Raw genomic sequence first — 20,639 nt, forward strand, 5'->3', positions numbered from 1 at the left:
CCATCCCAGAACTACAGCAAAGGACCTTGTGAAGATGCTGGAGGAAACAGGTACAAAATGGTCTATATCCACAGGCAAACGAGTCCTATATCGAAAAGGGCTCGCAAGCCAAAGAACACATCCCAACCGTGAAGCACAGCATCATGTTGGGGGTGCTTTGCTGCAGGAGGGTCTGGTGCACCACTAGAACACCTGGGAAGGACACTGCAGGGCAAATCAGTTTGCAATTTGAAGTGGTACATATGTGCAACAACCTACTAAATTCATAGTGACAGGATGCACAACTAAACAAGGAGCATAGACTATTTCCTTTACCGGGAATCGAACCCGGGCCGCGGCGGTGAGAGCGCCGAATCCTAACCACTAGACCACCAGGGAAGGGTACTAGAGTGCAAATCGGTTCCCAGTGTGAGCTGGTACATATGTGCGATAACCTTCCATATTCATAGTGACAGGTTGCACAAGTAAACATGTAGCAAAAGAGTAGTTCCCTGACCGGGAATCGAACCCGGGCCGCGGCGGTGAGAGCGCCGAATCCTAACCACTAGACCACCAGGGAAGGGTACTAGAGTGAAAATCGGTTCCCAGTGTGAGCTGGTACATACAGTTGAAGTCGTAAGTTTCCATCCACTTAGGCTGGAGTCATTAAAACCTGTTTGTCAACCCCTCCACACATTTCTTGTTAACAAACTATAGTTTTGGCAGTCGGTTAGGACATCTACTTTGTGCATGACACAAGTAATTTTTCCAACAATTGTTTACAGACCGATTATTTCACTTATAATTCAGTGTATCACAAATCCAGTGGGTCAGAAGTTTACATACACTAAGTTGGCTGTGCCTTTAAACAGTTTGGAAAATTCCCGAAAATGATGTCATGGCTTTAGAAGCTTCTGATAGGCTAATTGACATCCTTTGAGTCAATTGGAGGTGTACCTGTAGATGTATTTCAAGGCTTACCTTCAAACTCAGTGCCTCTTTGCTTGACTCCATGGGAAAACCAAAGGAAATCAGCCAAGACCTCAGAAAAAAAATGTAGACCTCCACAAATCTGGTTCATCCTTGGGAGCAATTTCCAAACGCCTGAAGGTACCTCGCTCATCTGTAGAAACAATAGTACGCAAGTATAAACACCATGGGACCACGCAGGCGTCATACCGCTCAGGAAGGAGACGCGTTCTGTCTCCTAGAGATGAACGTACTTTGGGTCGAAAAGTGCAAATCCATCCCAGAACTACAGCAAAGGACCTTGTGAAGATGCTGGAGGAAACAGGTACAAAATGGTCTATATCCACAGGCAAACGAGTCCTATATCGAAAAGGGCTCGCAAGCCAAAGAACACATCCCAACCGTGAAGCACAGCATCATGTTGGGGGTGCTTTGCTGCAGGAGGGTCTGGTGCACCACTAGAACACCTGGGAAGGACACTGCAGGGCAAATCAGTTTGCAATTTGAAGTGGTACATATGTGCAACAACCTACTAAATTCATAGTGACAGGATGCACAACTAAACAAGGAGCATAGACTATTTCCTTTACCGGGAATCGAACCCTGGCCGCGGCGGTGAGAGCGCCGAATCCTAACCACTAGACCACCAGGGAAGGGTACTAGAGTGCAAATCGGTTCCCAGTGTGAGCTGGTACATATGTGCGATAACCTTCCATATTCATAGTGACCGGTTGCACAAGTAAGCATGTAGCAAAAGAGTAGTTCCCTGACCGGGAATCGAACCCGGGCCGCGGCGGTGAGAGCGCCGAATCCTAACCACTAGACCACCAGGGAAGGGTACTAGAGTGAAAATCGGTTCCCAGTGTGAGCTGGTACATACAGTTGAAGTCGTAAGTTTCCATCCACTTAGGCTGGAGTCATTAAAACCTGTTTGTCAACCCCTCCACACATTTCTTGTTAACAAACTATAGTTTTGGCAGTCGGTTAGGACATCTACTTTGTGCATGACACAAGTAATTTTTCCAACAATTGTTTACAGACCGATTATTTCACTTATAATTCAGTGTATCACAAATCCAGTGGGTCAGAAGTTTACATACACTAAGTTGGCTGTGCCTTTAAACAGTTTGGAAAATTCCCGAAAATGATGTCATGGCTTTAGAAGCTTCTGATAGGCTAATTGACATCCTTTGAGTCAATTGGAGGTGTACCTGTAGATGTATTTCAAGGCCTACCTTCAAACTCAGTGCCTCTTTGCTTGACTCCATGGGAAAACCAAAGGAAATCAGCCAAGACCTCAGAAAAAAAATGTAGACCTCCACAAATCTGGTTCATCCTTGGGAGCAATTTCCAAACGCCTGAAGGTACCTCGCTCATCTGTAGAAACAATAGTACGCAAGTATAAACACCATGGGACCACGCAGGCGTCATACCGCTCAGGAAGGAGACGCGTTCTGTCTCCTAGAGATGAACGTACTTTGGGTCGAAAAGTGCAAATCCATCCCAGAACTACAGCAAAGGACCTTGTGAAGATGCTGGAGGAAACAGGTACAAAATGGTCTATATCCACAGGCAAACGAGTCCTATATCGAAAAGGGCTCGCAAGCCAAAGAACACATCCCAACCGTGAAGCACAGCATCATGTTGGGGGTGCTTTGCTGCAGGAGGGTCTGGTGCACCACTAGAACACCTGGGAAGGACACTGCAGGGCAAATCAGTTTGCAATTTGAAGTGGTACATATGTGCAACAACCTACTAAATTCATAGTGACAGGATGCACAACTAAACAAGGAGCATAGACTATTTCCTTTACCGGGAATCGAACCCTGGCCGCGGCGGTGAGAGCGCCGAATCCTAACCACTAGACCACCAGGGAAGGGTACTAGAGTGCAAATCGGTTCCCAGTGTGAGCTGGTACATATGTGCGATAACCTTCCATATTCATAGTGACCGGTTGCACAAGTAAGCATGTAGCAAAAGAGTAGTTCCCTGACCGGGAATCGAACCCGGGCCGCGGCGGTGAGAGCGCCGAATCCTAACCACTAGACCACCAGGGAAGGGTACTAGAGTGAAAATCGGTTCCCAGTGTGAGCTGGTACATACAGTTGAAGTCGTAAGTTTCCATCCACTTAGGCTGGAGTCATTAAAACCTGTTTGTCAACCCCTCCACACATTTCTTGTTAACAAACTATAGTTTTGGCAGTCGGTTAGGACATCTACTTTGTGCATGACACAAGTAATTTTTCCAACAATTGTTTACAGACCGATTATTTCACTTATAATTCAGTGTATCACAAATCCAGTGGGTCAGAAGTTTACATACACTAAGTTGGCTGTGCCTTTAAACAGTTTGGAAAATTCCCGAAAATGATGTCATGGCTTTAGAAGCTTCTGATAGGCTAATTGACATCCTTTGAGTCAATTGGAGGTGTACCTGTAGATGTATTTCAAGGCCTACCTTCAAACTCAGTGCCTCTTTGCTTGACTCCATGGGAAAACCAAAGGAAATCAGCCAAGACCTCAGAAAAAAAATGTAGACCTCCACAAATCTGGTTCATCCTTGGGAGCAATTTCCAAACGCCTGAAGGTACCTCGCTCATCTGTAGAAACAATAGTACGCAAGTATAAACACCATGGGACCACGCAGGCGTCATACCGCTCAGGAAGGAGACGCGTTCTGTCTCCTAGAGATGAACGTACTTTGGGTCGAAAAGTGCAAATCCATCCCAGAACTACAGCAAAGGACCTTGTGAAGATGCTGGAGGAAACAGGTACAAAATGGTCTATATCCACAGGCAAACGAGTCCTATATCGAAAAGGGCTCGCAAGCCAACCGTGAAGCACAGCATCATGTTGGGGGTGCTTTGCTGCAGGAGGGTCTGGTGCACCACTAGAACACCTGGGAAGGACACTGCAGGGCAAATCAGTTTGCAATTTGAAGTGGTACATATGTGCAACAACCTACTAAATTCATAGTGACAGGATGCACAACTAAACAAGGAGCATAGACTATTTCCTTTACCGGGAATCGAACCCGGGCCGCGGCGGTGAGAGCGCCGAATCCTAACCACTAGACCACCAGGGAAGGGTACTAGAGTGCAAATCGGTTCCCAGTGTGAGCTGGTACATATGTGCGATAACCTTCCATATTCATAGTGACCGGTTGCACAAGTAAACATGTAGCAAAAGAGTAGTTCCCTGACCGGGAATCGAACCCGGGCCGCGGCTTTGAGAGCACCGAATCCTAACCACTAGACCACCAGGGAAGGGTACTAGAGTGCAAATCGGTTCCCAGTGTGAGCTGGTACATATGTGCGATAACCTTCCATATTCATAGTGACAGGTTGCACAAGTAAACATGTAGCAAAAGAGTAGTTCCCTGACCGGGAATCGAACCCGGGCCGCGGCGGTGAGAGCGCCGAATCCTAACCACTAGACCACCAGGGAAGGGTACTAGAGTGAAAATCGGTTCCCAGTGTGAGCTGGTACATACAGTTGAAGTCGTAAGTTTCCATCCACTTAGGCTGGAGTCATTAAAACCTGTTTGTCAACCCCTCCACACATTTCTTGTTAACAAACTATAGTTTTGGCAGTCGGTTAGGACATCTACTTTGTGCATGACACAAGTAATTTTTCCAACAATTGTTTACAGACCGATTATTTCACTTATAATTCAGTGTATCACAAATCCAGTGGGTCAGAAGTTTACATACACTAAGTTGGCTGTGCCTTTAAACAGTTTGGAAAATTCCCGAAAATGATGTCATGGCTTTAGAAGCTTCTGATAGGCTAATTGACATCCTTTGAGTCAATTGGAGGTGTACCTGTAGATGTATTTCAAGGCCTACCTTCAAACTCAGTGCCTCTTTGCTTGACTCCATGGGAAAACCAAAGGAAATCAGCCAAGACCTCAGAAAAAAAATGTAGACCTCCACAAATCTGGTTCATCCTTGGGAGCAATTTCCAAACGCCTGAAGGTACCTCGCTCATCTGTAGAAACAATAGTACGCAAGTATAAACACCATGGGACCACGCAGGCGTCATACCGCTCAGGAAGGAGACGCGTTCTGTCTCCTAGAGATGAACGTACTTTGGGTCGAAAAGTGCAAATCCATCCCAGAACTACAGCAAAGGACCTTGTGAAGATGCTGGAGGAAACAGGTACAAAATGGTCTATATCCACAGGCAAACGAGTCCTATATCGAAAAGGGCTCGCAAGCCAAAGAACACATCCCAACCGTGAAGCACAGCATCATGTTGGGGGTGCTTTGCTGCAGGAGGGTCTGGTGCACCACTAGAACACCTGGGAAGGACACTGCAGGGCAAATCAGTTTGCAATTTGAAGTGGTACATATGTGCAACAACCTACTAAATTCATAGTGACAGGTTGCACAAGTAAACAAGGAGCATAGACTATTTCCCTGACCAGGAATCGAACCCGGGCCGCGGCGGTGAGAGCGCCGAATCCTAACCACTAGACCACCAGGGAAGGGTACTGGAGTGAAAATCGGTTCCCAGTGTGAGCTGGTACATACAGTTGAAGTCGTAAGTTTCCATCCACTTAGGCTGGAGTCATTAAAACCTGTTTGTCAACCCCTCCACACATTTCTTGTTAACAAACTATAGTTTTGGCAGTCGGTTAGGACATCTACTTTGTGCATGACACAAGTAATTTTTCCAACAATTGTTTACAGACCGATTATTTCACTTATAATTCAGTGTATCACAAATCCAGTGGGTCAGAAGTTTACATACACTAAGTTGGCTGTGCCTTTAAACAGTTTGGAAAATTCCCGAAAATGATGTCATGGCTTTAGAAGCTTCTGATAGGCTAATTGACATCCTTTGAGTCAATTGGAGGTGTACCTGTAGATGTATTTCAAGGCTTACCTTCAAACTCAGTGCCTCTTTGCTTGACTCCATGGGAAAACCAAAGGAAATCAGCCAAGACCTCAGAAAAAAAATGTAGACCTCCACAAATCTGGTTCATCCTTGGGAGCAATTTCCAAACGCCTGAAGGTACCTCGCTCATCTGTAGAAACAATAGTACGCAAGTATAAACACCATGGGACCACGCAGGCGTCATACCGCTCAGGAAGGAGACGCGTTCTGTCTCCTAGAGATGAACGTACTTTGGGTCGAAAAGTGCAAATCCATCCCAGAACTACAGCAAAGGACCTTGTGAAGATGCTGGAGGAAACAGGTACAAAATGGTCTATATCCACAGGCAAACGAGTCCTATATCGAAAAGGGCTCGCAAGCCAAAGAACACATCCCAACCGTGAAGCACAGCATCATGTTGGGGGTGCTTTGCTGCAGGAGGGTCTGGTGCACCACTAGAACACCTGGGAAGGACACTGCAGGGCAAATCAGTTTGCAATTTGAAGTGGTACATATGTGCAACAACCTACTAAATTCATAGTGACAGGATGCACAACTAAACAAGGAGCATAGACTATTTCCTTTACCGGGAATCGAACCCTGGCCGCGGCGGTGAGAGCGCCGAATCCTAACCACTAGACCACCAGGGAAGGGTACTAGAGTGCAAATCGGTTCCCAGTGTGAGCTGGTACATATGTGCGATAACCTTCCATATTCATAGTGACCGGTTGCACAAGTAAGCATGTAGCAAAAGAGTAGTTCCCTGACCGGGAATCGAACCCGGGCCGCGGCGGTGAGAGCGCCGAATCCTAACCACTAGACCACCAGGGAAGGGTACTAGAGTGAAAATCGGTTCCCAGTGTGAGCTGGTACATACAGTTGAAGTCGTAAGTTTCCATCCACTTAGGCTGGAGTCATTAAAACCTGTTTGTCAACCCCTCCACACATTTCTTGTTAACAAACTATAGTTTTGGCAGTCGGTTAGGACATCTACTTTGTGCATGACACAAGTAATTTTTCCAACAATTGTTTACAGACCGATTATTTCACTTATAATTCAGTGTATCACAAATCCAGTGGGTCAGAAGTTTACATACACTAAGTTGGCTGTGCCTTTAAACAGTTTGGAAAATTCCCGAAAATGATGTCATGGCTTTAGAAGCTTCTGATAGGCTAATTGACATCCTTTGAGTCAATTGGAGGTGTACCTGTAGATGTATTTCAAGGCCTACCTTCAAACTCAGTGCCTCTTTGCTTGACTCCATGGGAAAACCAAAGGAAATCAGCCAAGACCTCAGAAAAAAAATGTAGACCTCCACAAATCTGGTTCATCCTTGGGAGCAATTTCCAAACGCCTGAAGGTACCTCGCTCATCTGTAGAAACAATAGTACGCAAGTATAAACACCATGGGACCACGCAGGCGTCATACCGCTCAGGAAGGAGACGCGTTCTGTCTCCTAGAGATGAACGTACTTTGGGTCGAAAAGTGCAAATCCATCCCAGAACTACAGCAAAGGACCTTGTGAAGATGCTGGAGGAAACAGGTACAAAATGGTCTATATCCACAGGCAAACGAGTCCTATATCGAAAAGGGCTCGCAAGCCAAAGAACACATCCCAACCGTGAAGCACAGCATCATGTTGGGGGTGCTTTGCTGCAGGAGGGTCTGGTGCACCACTAGAACACCTGGGAAGGACACTGCAGGGCAAATCAGTTTGCAATTTGAAGTGGTACATATGTGCAACAACCTACTAAATTCATAGTGACAGGTTGCACAAGTAAACAAGGAGCATAGACTATTTCCCTGACCAGGAATCGAACCCGGGCCGCGGCGGTGAGAGCGCCGAATCCTAACCACTAGACCACCAGGGAAGGGTACTGGAGTGAAAATCGGTTCCCAGTGTGAGCTGGTACATACAGTTGAAGTCGTAAGTTTCCATCCACTTAGGCTGGAGTCATTAAAACCTGTTTGTCAACCCCTCCACACATTTCTTGTTAACAAACTATAGTTTTGGCAGTCGGTTAGGACATCTACTTTGTGCATGACACAAGTAATTTTTCCAACAATTGTTTACAGACCGATTATTTCACTTATAATTCAGTGTATCACAAATCCAGTGGGTCAGAAGTTTACATACACTAAGTTGGCTGTGCCTTTAAACAGTTTGGAAAATTCCCGAAAATGATGTCATGGCTTTAGAAGCTTCTGATAGGCTAATTGACATCCTTTGAGTCAATTGGAGGTGTACCTGTAGATGTATTTCAAGGCTTACCTTCAAACTCAGTGCCTCTTTGCTTGACTCCATGGGAAAACCAAAGGAAATCAGCCAAGACCTCAGAAAAAAAATGTAGACCTCCACAAATCTGGTTCATCCTTGGGAGCAATTTCCAAACGCCTGAAGGTACCTCGCTCATCTGTAGAAACAATAGTACGCAAGTATAAACACCATGGGACCACGCAGGCGTCATACCGCTCAGGAAGGAGACGCGTTCTGTCTCCTAGAGATGAACGTACTTTGGGTCGAAAAGTGCAAATCCATCCCAGAACTACAGCAAAGGACCTTGTGAAGATGCTGGAGGAAACAGGTACAAAATGGTCTATATCCACAGGCAAACGAGTCCTATATCGAAAAGGGCTCGCAAGCCAAAGAACACATCCCAACCGTGAAGCACAGCATCATGTTGGGGGTGCTTTGCTGCAGGAGGGTCTGGTGCACCACTAGAACACCTGGGAAGGACACTGCAGGGCAAATCAGTTTGCAATTTGAAGTGGTACATATGTGCAACAACCTACTAAATTCATAGTGACAGGATGCACAACTAAACAAGGAGCATAGACTATTTCCTTTACCGGGAATCGAACCCTGGCCGCGGCGGTGAGAGCGCCGAATCCTAACCACTAGACCACCAGGGAAGGGTACTAGAGTGCAAATCGGTTCCCAGTGTGAGCTGGTACATATGTGCGATAACCTTCCATATTCATAGTGACCGGTTGCACAAGTAAGCATGTAGCAAAAGAGTAGTTCCCTGACCGGGAATCGAACCCGGGCCGCGGCGGTGAGAGCGCCGAATCCTAACCACTAGACCACCAGGGAAGGGTACTAGAGTGAAAATCGGTTCCCAGTGTGAGCTGGTACATACAGTTGAAGTCGTAAGTTTCCATCCACTTAGGCTGGAGTCATTAAAACCTGTTTGTCAACCCCTCCACACATTTCTTGTTAACAAACTATAGTTTTGGCAGTCGGTTAGGACATCTACTTTGTGCATGACACAAGTAATTTTTCCAACAATTGTTTACAGACCGATTATTTCACTTATAATTCAGTGTATCACAAATCCAGTGGGTCAGAAGTTTACATACACTAAGTTGGCTGTGCCTTTAAACAGTTTGGAAAATTCCCGAAAATGATGTCATGGCTTTAGAAGCTTCTGATAGGCTAATTGACATCCTTTGAGTCAATTGGAGGTGTACCTGTAGATGTATTTCAAGGCCTACCTTCAAACTCAGTGCCTCTTTGCTTGACTCCATGGGAAAACCAAAGGAAATCAGCCAAGACCTCAGAAAAAAAATGTAGACCTCCACAAATCTGGTTCATCCTTGGGAGCAATTTCCAAACGCCTGAAGGTACCTCGCTCATCTGTAGAAACAATAGTACGCAAGTATAAACACCATGGGACCACGCAGGCGTCATACCGCTCAGGAAGGAGACGCGTTCTGTCTCCTAGAGATGAACGTACTTTGGGTCGAAAAGTGCAAATCCATCCCAGAACTACAGCAAAGGACCTTGTGAAGATGCTGGAGGAAACAGGTACAAAATGGTCTATATCCACAGGCAAACGAGTCCTATATCGAAAAGGGCTCGCAAGCCAAAGAACACATCCCAACCGTGAAGCACAGCATCATGTTGGGGGTGCTTTGCTGCAGGAGGGTCTGGTGCACCACTAGAACACTGCAGGGCAAATCAGTTTGCAATTTGAAGTGGTACATATGTGCAACAACCTACTAAATTCATAGTGACAGGTTGCACAAGTAAACAAGGAGCATAGACTATTTCCCTGACCGGGAATCGAACCCGGGCCGCGGCGGTGAGAGCGCCGAATCCTAACCACTAGACCACCAGGGAAGGGTACTAGAGTGAAAATCGGTTCCCAGTGTGAGCTGGTACATACAGTTGAAGTCGTAAGTTTCCATCCACTTAGGCTGGAGTCATTAAAACCTGTTTGTCAACCCCTCCACACATTTCTTGTTAACAAACTATAGTTTTGGCAGTCGGTTAGGACATCTACTTTGTGCATGACACAAGTAATTTTTCCAACAATTGTTTACAGACCGATTATTTCACTTATAATTCAGTGTATCACAAATCCAGTGGGTCAGAAGTTTACATACACTAAGTTGGCTGTGCCTTTAAACAGTTTGGAAAATTCCCGAAAATGATGTCATGGCTTTAGAAGCTTCTGATAGGCTAATTGACATCCTTTGAGTCAATTGGAGGTGTACCTGTAGATGTATTTCAAGGCCTACCTTCAAACTCAGTGCCTCTTTGCTTGACTCCATGGGAAAACCAAAGGAAATCAGCCAAGACCTCAGAAAAAAAATGTAGACCTCCACAAATCTGGTTCATCCTTGGGAGCAATTTCCAAACGCCTGAAGGTACCTCGCTCATCTGTAGAAACAATAGTACGCAAGTATAAACACCATGGGACCACGCAGGCGTCATACCGCTCAGGAAGGAGACGCGTTCTGTCTCCTAGAGATGAACGTACTTTGGGTCGAAAAGTGCAAATCCATCCCAGAACTACAGCAAAGGACCTTGTGAAGATGCTGGAGGAAACAGGTACAAAATGGTCTATATCCACAGGCAAACGAGTCCTGTATCGAAAAGGGCTCGCAAGCCAAAGAACACATCCCAACCGTGAAGCACAGCATCATGTTGGGGGTGCTTTGCTGCAGGAGGGTCTGGTGCACCACTAGAACACCTGGGAAGGACACTGCAGGGCAAATCAGTTTGCAATTTGAAGTGGTACATATGTGCAACAACCTACTAAATTCATAGTGAAAAGGTTGCACAAGTAAACAAGGAGCATAGACTATTTCCCTGACCGGGAATCGAACCCGGGCCGCGGCGGTGAGAGCACCGAATCCTAACCACTAGACCACCAGGGAAGGGTACTAGAGTGAAAATCGGTTCCCAGTGTGAGCTGGTACATACAGTTGAAGTCGTAAGTTTCCATCCACTTAGGCTGGAGTCATTAAAACCTGTTTGTCAACCCCTCCACACATTTCTTGTTAACAAACTATAGTTTTGGCAGTCGGTTAGGACATCTACTTTGTGCATGACACAAGTAATTTTTCCAACAATTGTTTACAGACCGATTATTTCACTTATAATTCAGTGTATCACAAATCCAGTGGGTCAGAAGTTTACATACACTAAGTTGGCTGTGCCTTTAAACAGTTTGGAAAATTCCCGAAAATGATGTCATGGCTTTAGAAGCTTCTGATAGGCTAATTGACATCCTTTGAGTCAATTGGAGGTGTACCTGTAGATGTATTTCAAGGCCTACCTTCAAACTCAGTGCCTCTTTGCTTGACTCCATGGGAAAACCAAAGGAAATCAGCCAAGACCTCAGAAAAAAAATGTAGACCTCCACAAATCTGGTTCATCCTTGGGAGCAATTTCCAAACGCCTGAAGGTACCTCGCTCATCTGTAGAAACAATAGTACGCAAGTATAAACACCATGGGACCACGCAGGCGTCATACCGCTCAGGAAGGAGACGCGTTCTGTCTCCTAGAGATGAACGTACTTTGGGTCGAAAAGTGCAAATCCATCCCAGAACTACAGCAAAGGACCTTGTGAAGATGCTGGAGGAAACAGGTACAAAATGGTCTATATCCACAGGGAAACGAGTCCTATATCGAAAAGGGCTCGCAAGCCAAAGAACACATCCCAACCGTGAAGCACAGCATCATGTTGGGGGTGCTTTGCTGCAGGAGGGTCTGGTGCACCACTAGAACACCTGGGAAGGACACTGCAGGGCAAATCAGTTTGCAATTTGAAGTGGTACATATGTGCAACAACCTACTAAATTCATAGTGACAGGTTGCACAAGTAAACATGTAGCAAAAGAGTAGTTCCCTGACCGGGAATCGAACCCGGGCCGCGGCGGTGAGAGCGCCGAATCCTAACCACTAGACCACCAGGGAAGGGTACTAGAGTGAAAATCGGTTCCCAGTGTGAGCTGGTACATACAGTTGAAGTCGTAAGTTTCCATCCACTTAGGCTGGAGTCATTAAAACCTGTTTGTCAACCCCTCCACACATTTCTTGTTAACAAACTATAGTTTTGGCAGTCGGTTAGGACATCTACTTTGTGCATGACACAAGTAATTTTTCCAACAATTGTTTACAGACCGATTATTTCACTTATAATTCAGTGTATCACAAATCCAGTGGGTCAGAAGTTTACATACACTAAGTTGGCTGTGCCTTTAAACAGTTTGGAAAATTCCCGAAAATGATGTCATGGCTTTAGAAGCTTCTGATAGGCTAATTGACATCCTTTGAGTCAATTGGAGGTGTACCTGTAGATGTATTTCAAGGCCTACCTTCAAACTCAGTGCCTCTTTGCTTGACTCCATGGGAAAACCAAAGGAAATCAGCCAAGACCTCAGAAAAAAAATGTAGACCTCCACAAATCTGGTTCATCCTTGGGAGCAATTTCCAAACGCCTGAAGGTACCTCGCTCATCTGTAGAAACAATAGTACGCAAGTATAAACACCATGGGACCACGCAGGCGTCATACCGCTCAGGAAGGAGACGCGTTCTGTCTCCTAGAGATGAACGTACTTTGGGTCGAAAAGTGCAAATCCATCCCAGAACTACAGCAAAGGACCTTGTGAAGATGCTGGAGGAAACAGGTACAAAATGGTCTATATCCACAGGGAAACGAGTCCTATATCGAAAAGGGCTCGCAAGCCAAAGAACACATCCCAACCGTGAAGCACAGCATCATGTTGGGGGTGCTTTGCTGCAGGAGGGTCTGGTGCACCACTAGAACACCTGGGAAGGACACTGCAGGGCAAATCAGTTTGCAATTTGAAGTGGTACATATGTGCAACAACCTACTAAATTCATAGTGACAGGTTGCACAAGTAAACATGTAGCAAAAGAGTAGTTCCCTGACCGGGAATCGAACCCGGGCCGCGGCGGTGAGAGCGCCGAATCCTAACCACTAGACCACCAGGGAAGGGTACTAGAGTGAAAATCGGTTCCCAGTGTGAGCTGGTACATACAGTTGAAGTCGTAAGTTTCCATCCACTTAGGCTGGAGTCATTAAAACCTGTTTGTCAACCCCTCCACACATTTCTTGTTAACAAACTATAGTTTTGGCAGTCGGTTAGGACATCTACTTTGTGCATGACACAAGTAATTTTTCCAACAATTGTTTACAGACCGATTATTTCACTTATAATTCAGTGTATCACAAATCCAGTGGGTCAGAAGTTTACATACACTAAGTTGGCTGTGCCTTTAAACAGTTTGGAAAATTCCCGAAAATGATGTCATGGCTTTAGAAGCTTCTGATAGGCTAATTGACATCCTTTGAGTCAATTGGAGGTGTACCTGTAGATGTATTTCAAGGCCTACCTTCAAACTCAGTGCCTCTTTGCTTGACTCCATGGGAAAACCAAAGGAAATCAGCCAAGACCTCAGAAAAAAAATGTAGACCTCCACAAATCTGGTTCATCCTTGGGAGCAATTTCCAAACGCCTGAAGGTACCTCGCTCATCTGTAGAAACAATAGTACGCAAGTATAAACACCATGGGACCACGCAGGCGTCATACCGCTCAGGAAGGAGACGCGTTCTGTCTCCTAGAGATGAACGTACTTTGGGTCGAAAAGTGCAAATCCATCCCAGAACTACAGCAAAGGACCTTGTGAAGATGCTGGAGGAAACAGGTACAAAATGGTCTATATCCACAGGCAAACGAGTCCTATATCGAAAAGGGCTCGCAAGCCAAAGAACACATCCCAACCGTGAAGCACAGCATCATGTTGGGGGTGCTTTGCTGCAGGAGGGTCTGGTGCACCACTAGAACACCTGGGAAGGACACTGCAGGGCAAATCAGTTTGCAATTTGAAGTGGTACATATGTGCAACAACCTACTAAATTCATAGTGACAGGTTGCACAAGTAAACATGTAGCAAAAGAGTAGTTCCCTGACCGGGAATCGAACCCGGGCCGCGGCGGTGAGAGCGCCGAATCCTAACCACTAGACCACCAGGGAAGGGTACTAGAGTGAAAATCGGTTCCCAGTGTGAGCTGGTACATACAGTTGAAGTCGTAAGTTTCCATCCACTTAGGCTGGGGTCATTAAAACCTGTTTGTCAACCCCTCCACACATTTCTTGTTAACAAACTATAGTTTTGGCAGTCGGTTAGGACATCTACTTTGTGCATGACACAAGTAATTTTTCCAACAATTGTTTACAGACCGATTATTTCACTTATAATTCAGTGTATCACAAATCCAGTGGGTCAGAAGTTTACATACACTAAGTTGGCTGTGCCTTTAAACAGTTTGGAAAATTCCCGAAAATGATGTCATGGCTTTAGAAGCTTCTGATAGGCTAATTGACATCCTTTGAGTCAATTGGAGGTGTACCTGTAGATGTATTTCAAGGCCTACCTTCAAACTCAGTGCCTCTTTGCTTGACTCCATGGGAAAACCAAAGGAAATCAGCCAAGACCTCAGAAAAAAAATGTAGACCTCCACAAATCTGGTTCATCCTTGGGAGCAATTTCCAAACGCCTGAAGGTACCTCGCTCATCTGTAGAAACAATAGTACGCAAGTATAAACACCATGGGACCACGCAGGCGTCATACCGCTCAGGAAGGAGACGCGTTCTGTCTCCTAGAGATGAACGTACTTTGGGTCGAAAAGTGCAAATCCATCCCAGAACTACAGCAAAGGACCTTGTGAAGATGCTGGAGGAAACAGGTACAAAATGGTCTATATCCACAGGCAAACGAGTCCTGTATCGAAAAGGGCTCGCAAGCCAAAGAACACATCCCAACCGTGAAGCACAGCATCATGTTGGGGGTGCTTTGCTGCAGGAGGGTCTGGTGCACCACTAGAACACCTGGGAAGGACACTGCAGGGCAAATCAGTTTGCAATTTGAATATGTGCGATAACCTTCCATATTCATAGTGACAGGTTGCACAAGTAAACATGTAGCACAAGTAAACATGTAGCAAAAGAGTAGTTCCCTGACCGGGAATCGAACCCAGGCCGCGGCGGTGAGAGCGCCGAATCCTAACCACTAGACCACCAGGGAAGGGTACTAGAGTGAAAATCGGTTCCCAGTGTGAGCTGGTACATACAGTTGAAGTCGTAAGTTTCCATCCACTTAGGCTGGGGTCATTAAAACCTGTTTGTCAACCCCTCCACACATTTCTTGTTAACAAACTATAGTTTTGGCAGTCGGTTAGGACATCTACTTTGTGCATGACACAAGTAATTTTTCCAACAATTGTTTACAGACCTATTATTTCACTTATAATAAAGTGTATCACAAATCCAGTGGGTCAGAAGTTTACATACACTAAGTTGGCTGTGCCTTTAAACAGTTTGGAAAATTCCCGAAAATGATGTCATGGCTTTAGAAGCTTCTGATAGGCTAATTGACATCCTTTGAGTCAATTGGAGGTGTACCTGTAGATGTATTTCAAGGCCTACCTTCAAACTCAGTGCCTCTTTGCTTGACTCCATGGGAAAACCAAAGGAAATCAGCCAAGACCTCAGAAAAAAAATGTAGACCTCCACAAATCTGGTTCATCCTTGGGAGCAATTTCCAAACGCCTGAAGGTACCTCGCTCATCTGTAGAAACAATAGTACGCAAGTATAAACACCATGGGACCACGCAGGCGTCATACCGCTCAGGAAGGAGACGCGTTCTGTCTCCTAGAGATGAACGTACTTTGGGTCGAAAAGTGCAAATCCATCCCAGAACTACAGCAAAGGACCTTGTGAAGATGCTGGAGGAAACAGGTACAAAATGGTCTATATCCACAGGCAAACGAGTCCTGTATCGAAAAGGGCTCGCAAGCCAAAGAACACATCCCAACCGTGAAGCACAGCATCATGTTGGGGGTGCTTTGCTGCAGGAGGGTCTGGTGCACCACTAGAACACCTGGGAAGGACACTGCAGGGCAAATCAGTTTGCAATTTGAAGTGGTACATATGTGCAACAACCTACTAAATTCATAGTGACAGGTTGCACAAGTAAACAAGGAGCATAGACTATTTCCCTGACCAGGAATCGAACCCGGGCCGCGGCGGTGAGAGCGCCGAATCCTAACCACTAGACCACCAGGGAAGGGTACTAGAGTGAAAATCGGTTCCCAGTGTGAGCTGGTACATACAGTTGAAGTCGTAAGTTTCCATCCACTTAGGCTGGAGTCATTAAAACCTGTTTGTCAACCCCTCCACGCATTTCTTGTTAACAAACTATAGTTTTGGCAGTCGGTTAGGACATCTACTTTGTGCATGACACAAGTAATTTTTCCAACAATTGTTTACAGACCGATTATTTCACTTATAATTCAGTGTATCACAAATCCAGTGGGTCAGAAGTTTACATACACTAAGTTGGCTGTGCCTTTAAACAGTTTGGAAAATTCCCGAAAATGATGTCATGGCTTTAGAAGCTTCTGATAGGCTAATTGACATCCTTTGAGTCAATTGGAGGTGTACCTGTAGATGTATTTCAAGGCCTACCTTCAAACTCAGTGCCTCTTTGCTTGACTCCATGGGAAAACCAAAGGAAATCAGCCAAGACCTCAGAAAAAAAATGTAGACCTCCACAAATCTGGTTCATCCTTGGGAGCAATTTCCAAACGCCTGAAGGTACCTCGCTCATCTGTAGAAACAATAGTACGCAAGTATAAACACCATGGGACCACGCAGGCGTCATACCGCTCAGGAAGGAGACGCGTTCTGTCTCCTAGAGATGAACGTACTTTGGGTCGAAAAGTGCAAATCCATCCCAGAACTACAGCAAAGGACCTTGTGAAGATGCTGGAGGAAACAGGTACAAAATGGTCTATATCCACAGGCAAACGAGTCCTATATCGAAAAGGGCTCGCAAGCCAAAGAACACATCCCAACCGTGAAGCACAGCATCATGTTGGGGGTGCTTTGCTGCAGGAGGGTCTGGTGCACCACTAGAACACTGCAGGGCAAATCAGTTTGCAATTTGAAGTGGTACATATGTGCAACAACCTACTAAATTCATAGTGACAGGTTGCACAAGTAAACAAGGAGCATAGACTATTTCCCTGACCGGGAATCGAACCCGGGCCGCGGCGGTGAGAGCGCCGAATCCTAACCACTAGACCACCAGGGAAGGGTACTAGAGTGAAAATCGGTTCCCAGTGTGAGCTGGTACATACAGTTGAAGTCGTAAGTTTCCATCCACTTAGGCTGGAGTCATTAAAACCTGTTTGTCAACCCCTCCACACATTTCTTGTTAACAAACTATAGTTTTGGCAGTCGGTTAGGACATCTACTTTGTGCATGACACAAGTAATTTTTCCAACAATTGTTTACAGACCGATTATTTCACTTATAATTCAGTGTATCACAAATCCAGTGGGTCAGAAGTTTACATACACTAAGTTGGCTGTGCCTTTAAACAGTTTGGAAAATTCCCGAAAATGATGTCATGGCTTTAGAAGCTTCTGATAGGCTAATTGACATCCTTTGAGTCAATTGGAGGTGTACCTGTAGATGTATTTCAAGGCCTACCTTCAAACTCAGTGCCTCTTTGCTTGACTCCATGGGAAAACCAAAGGAAATCAGCCAAGACCTCAGAAAAAAAATGTAGACCTCCACAAATCTGGTTCATCCTTGGGAGCAATTTCCAAACGCCTGAAGGTACCTCGCTCATCTGTAGAAACAATAGTACGCAAGTATAAACACCATGGGACCACGCAGGCGTCATACCGCTCAGGAAGGAGACGCGTTCTGTCTCCTAGAGATGAACGTACTTTGGGTCGAAAAGTGCAAATCCATCCCAGAACTACAGCAAAGGACCTTGTGAAGATGCTGGAGGAAACAGGTACAAAATGGTCTATATCCACAGGCAAACGAGTCCTGTATCGAAAAGGGCTCGCAAGCCAAAGAACACATCCCAACCGTGAAGCACAGCATCATGTTGGGGGTGCTTTGCTGCAGGAGGGTCTGGTGCACCACTAGAACACCTGGGAAGGACACTGCAGGGCAAATCAGTTTGCAATTTGAAGTGGTACATATGTGCAACAACCTACTAAATTCATAGTGAAAAGGTTGCACAAGTAAACAAGGAGCATAGACTATTTCCCTGACCGGGAATCGAACCCTGGCCGCAGCGGTGAGAGCGCCGAATCCTAACCACTAGACCACCAGGGAAGGGTACTAGAGTGAAAATCGGTTCCCAGTGTGAGCTGGTACATACAGTTGAAGTCGTAAGTTTCCATCCACTTAGGCTGGAGTCATTAAAACCTGTTTGTCAACCCCTCCACACATTTCTTGTTAACAAACTATAGTTTTGGCAGTCGGTTAGGACATCTACTTTGTGCATGACACAAGTAATTTTTCCAACAATTGTTTACAGACCGATTATTTCACTTATAATTCAGTGTATCACAAATCCAGTGGGTCAGAAGTTTACATACACTAAGTTGGCTGTGCCTTTAAACAGTTTGGAAAATTCCCGAAAATGATGTCATGGCTTTAGAAGCTTCTGATAGGCTAATTGACATCCTTTGAGTCAATTGGAGGTGTACCTGTAGATGTATTTCAAGGCCTACCTTCAAACTCAGTGCCTCTTTGCTTGACTCCATGGGAAAACCAAAGGAAATCAGCCAAGACCTCAGAAAAAAAATGTAGACCTCCACAAATCTGGTTCATCCTTGGGAGCAATTTCCAAACGCCTGAAGGTACCTCGCTCATCTGTAGAAACAATAGTACGCAAGTATAAACACCATGGGACCACGCAGGCGTCATACCGCTCAGGAAGGAGACGCGTTCTGTCTCCTAGAGATGAACGTACTTTGGGTCGAAAAGTGCAAATCCATCCCAGAACTACAGCAAAGGACCTTGTGAAGATGCTGGAGGAAACAGGTACAAAATGGTCTATATCCACAGGCAAACGAGTCCTGTATCGAAAAGGGCTCGCAAGCCAAAGAACACATCCCAACCGTGAAGCACAGCATCATGTTGGGGGTGCTTTGCTGCAGGAGGGTCTGGTGCACCACTAGAACACCTGGGAAGGACACTGCAGGGCAAATCAGTTTGCAATTTGAAGTGGTACATATGTGCAACAACCTACTAAATTCATAGTGAAAAGGTTGCACAAGTAAACAAGGAGCATAGACTATTTCCCTGACCGGGAATCGAACCCGGGCCGCGGCGGTGAGAGCGCCGAATCCTAACCACTAGACCACCAGGGAAGGGTACTAGAGTGAAAATCGGTTCCCAGTGTGAGCTGGTACATACAGTTGAAGTCGTAAGTTTCCATCCACTTAGGCTGGAGTCATTAAAACCTGTTTGTCAACCCCTCCACACATTTCTTGTTAACAAACTATAGTTTTGGCAGTCGGTTAGGACATCTACTTTGTGCATGACACAAGTAATTTTTCCAACAATTGTTTACAGACCGATTATTTCACTTATAATTCAGTGTATCACAAATCCAGTGGGTCAGAAGTTTACATACACTAAGTTGGCTGTGCCTTTAAACAGTTTGGAAAATTCCCGAAAATGATGTCATGGCTTTAGAAGCTTCTGATAGGCTAATTGACATCCTTTGAGTCAATTGGAGGTGTACCTGTAGATGTATTTCAAGGCCTACCTTCAAACTCAGTGCCTCTTTGCTTGACTCCATGGGAAAACCAAAGGAAATCAGCCAAGACCTCAGAAAAAAAATGTAGACCTCCACAAATCTGGTTCATCCTTGGGAGCAATTTCCAAACGCCTGAAGGTACCTCGCTCATCTGTAGAAACAATAGTACGCAAGTATAAACACCATGGGACCACGCAGGCGTCATACCGCTCAGGAAGGAGACGCGTTCTGTCTCCTAGAGATGAACGTACTTTGGGTCGAAAAGTGCAAATCCATCCCAGAACTACAGCAAAGGACCTTGTGAAGATGCTGGAGGAAACAGGTACAAAATGGTCTATATCCACAGGCAAACGAGTCCTGTATCGAAAAGGGCTCGCAAGCCAAAGAACACATCCCAACCGTGAAGCACAGCATCATGTTGGGGGTGCTTTGCTGCAGGAGGGTCTGGTGCACCACTAGAACACCTGGGAAGGACACTGCAGGGCAAATCAGTTTGCAATTTGAAGTGGTACATATGTGCAACAACCTACTAAATTCATAGTGAAAAGGTTGCACAAGTAAACAAGGAGCATAGACTATTTCCCTGACCGGGAATCGAACCCTGGCCGCAGCGGTGAGAGCGCCGAATCCTAACCACTAGACCACCAGGGAAGGGTACTAGAGTGAAAATCGGTTCCCAGTGTGAGCTGGTACATACAGTTGAAGTCGTAAGTTTCCATCCACTTAGGCTGGAGTCATTAAAACCTGTTTGTCAACCCCTCCACACATTTCTTGTTAACAAACTATAGTTTTGGCAGTCGGTTAGGACATCTACTTTGTGCATGACACAAGTAATTTTTCCAACAATTGTTTACAGACCGATTATTTCACTTATAATTCAGTGTATCACAAATCCAGTGGGTCAGAAGTTTA

The 20,639-nt window shown here is 45.5% G+C and overlaps 22 non-coding genes across 22 annotated transcripts; all 22 read right to left on the reverse strand.

Annotated features, from left to right (window-relative positions):
• Window positions 1–306: 306 nt before the first annotated feature.
• On the reverse strand, window positions 307–378 carry trnae-cuc. Its single transcript has one exon. It is a non-coding gene; the product is annotated as a tRNA-Glu (tRNA).
• A 109-nt stretch (window positions 379–487) lies between these two features.
• On the reverse strand, window positions 488–559 carry trnae-cuc. The gene has a single exon. It is a non-coding gene; the product is annotated as a tRNA-Glu (tRNA).
• Window positions 560–1,710: 1,151 nt separating this feature from the next.
• trnae-cuc lies at window positions 1,711–1,782 on the reverse strand. The gene has a single exon. It is a non-coding gene; the product is annotated as a tRNA-Glu (tRNA).
• A 1,151-nt stretch (window positions 1,783–2,933) lies between these two features.
• On the reverse strand, window positions 2,934–3,005 carry trnae-cuc. Its single transcript has one exon. It is a non-coding gene; the product is annotated as a tRNA-Glu (tRNA).
• A 956-nt stretch (window positions 3,006–3,961) lies between these two features.
• trnae-cuc lies at window positions 3,962–4,033 on the reverse strand. Its single transcript has one exon. It is a non-coding gene; the product is annotated as a tRNA-Glu (tRNA).
• Window positions 4,034–4,142: 109 nt separating this feature from the next.
• trnae-cuc lies at window positions 4,143–4,214 on the reverse strand. The gene has a single exon. It is a non-coding gene; the product is annotated as a tRNA-Glu (tRNA).
• Window positions 4,215–4,323: 109 nt separating this feature from the next.
• Window positions 4,324–4,395, reverse strand: trnae-cuc. Its single transcript has one exon. It is a non-coding gene; the product is annotated as a tRNA-Glu (tRNA).
• A 970-nt stretch (window positions 4,396–5,365) lies between these two features.
• Window positions 5,366–5,437, reverse strand: trnae-cuc. Its single transcript has one exon. It is a non-coding gene; the product is annotated as a tRNA-Glu (tRNA).
• A 1,151-nt stretch (window positions 5,438–6,588) lies between these two features.
• trnae-cuc lies at window positions 6,589–6,660 on the reverse strand. The gene has a single exon. It is a non-coding gene; the product is annotated as a tRNA-Glu (tRNA).
• Window positions 6,661–7,630: 970 nt separating this feature from the next.
• Window positions 7,631–7,702, reverse strand: trnae-cuc. The gene has a single exon. It is a non-coding gene; the product is annotated as a tRNA-Glu (tRNA).
• Window positions 7,703–8,853: 1,151 nt separating this feature from the next.
• Window positions 8,854–8,925, reverse strand: trnae-cuc. Its single transcript has one exon. It is a non-coding gene; the product is annotated as a tRNA-Glu (tRNA).
• A 957-nt stretch (window positions 8,926–9,882) lies between these two features.
• Window positions 9,883–9,954, reverse strand: trnae-cuc. The gene has a single exon. It is a non-coding gene; the product is annotated as a tRNA-Glu (tRNA).
• A 971-nt stretch (window positions 9,955–10,925) lies between these two features.
• Window positions 10,926–10,997, reverse strand: trnae-cuc. The gene has a single exon. It is a non-coding gene; the product is annotated as a tRNA-Glu (tRNA).
• Window positions 10,998–11,968: 971 nt separating this feature from the next.
• On the reverse strand, window positions 11,969–12,040 carry trnae-cuc. Its single transcript has one exon. It is a non-coding gene; the product is annotated as a tRNA-Glu (tRNA).
• A 971-nt stretch (window positions 12,041–13,011) lies between these two features.
• Window positions 13,012–13,083, reverse strand: trnae-cuc. Its single transcript has one exon. It is a non-coding gene; the product is annotated as a tRNA-Glu (tRNA).
• A 971-nt stretch (window positions 13,084–14,054) lies between these two features.
• Window positions 14,055–14,126, reverse strand: trnae-cuc. The gene has a single exon. It is a non-coding gene; the product is annotated as a tRNA-Glu (tRNA).
• A 980-nt stretch (window positions 14,127–15,106) lies between these two features.
• On the reverse strand, window positions 15,107–15,178 carry trnae-cuc. Its single transcript has one exon. It is a non-coding gene; the product is annotated as a tRNA-Glu (tRNA).
• Window positions 15,179–16,148: 970 nt separating this feature from the next.
• On the reverse strand, window positions 16,149–16,220 carry trnae-cuc. The gene has a single exon. It is a non-coding gene; the product is annotated as a tRNA-Glu (tRNA).
• Window positions 16,221–17,177: 957 nt separating this feature from the next.
• Window positions 17,178–17,249, reverse strand: trnae-cuc. The gene has a single exon. It is a non-coding gene; the product is annotated as a tRNA-Glu (tRNA).
• A 971-nt stretch (window positions 17,250–18,220) lies between these two features.
• trnae-cuc lies at window positions 18,221–18,292 on the reverse strand. Its single transcript has one exon. It is a non-coding gene; the product is annotated as a tRNA-Glu (tRNA).
• Window positions 18,293–19,263: 971 nt separating this feature from the next.
• Window positions 19,264–19,335, reverse strand: trnae-cuc. The gene has a single exon. It is a non-coding gene; the product is annotated as a tRNA-Glu (tRNA).
• A 971-nt stretch (window positions 19,336–20,306) lies between these two features.
• trnae-cuc lies at window positions 20,307–20,378 on the reverse strand. Its single transcript has one exon. It is a non-coding gene; the product is annotated as a tRNA-Glu (tRNA).
• Window positions 20,379–20,639: the final 261 nt, after the last annotated feature.

Source organism: Oncorhynchus mykiss, chromosome 10 (genome assembly GCF_013265735.2).
Source record: "Oncorhynchus mykiss isolate Arlee chromosome 10, USDA_OmykA_1.1, whole genome shotgun sequence".
NCBI lineage: Eukaryota > Metazoa > Chordata > Actinopteri > Salmoniformes > Salmonidae > Oncorhynchus > Oncorhynchus mykiss.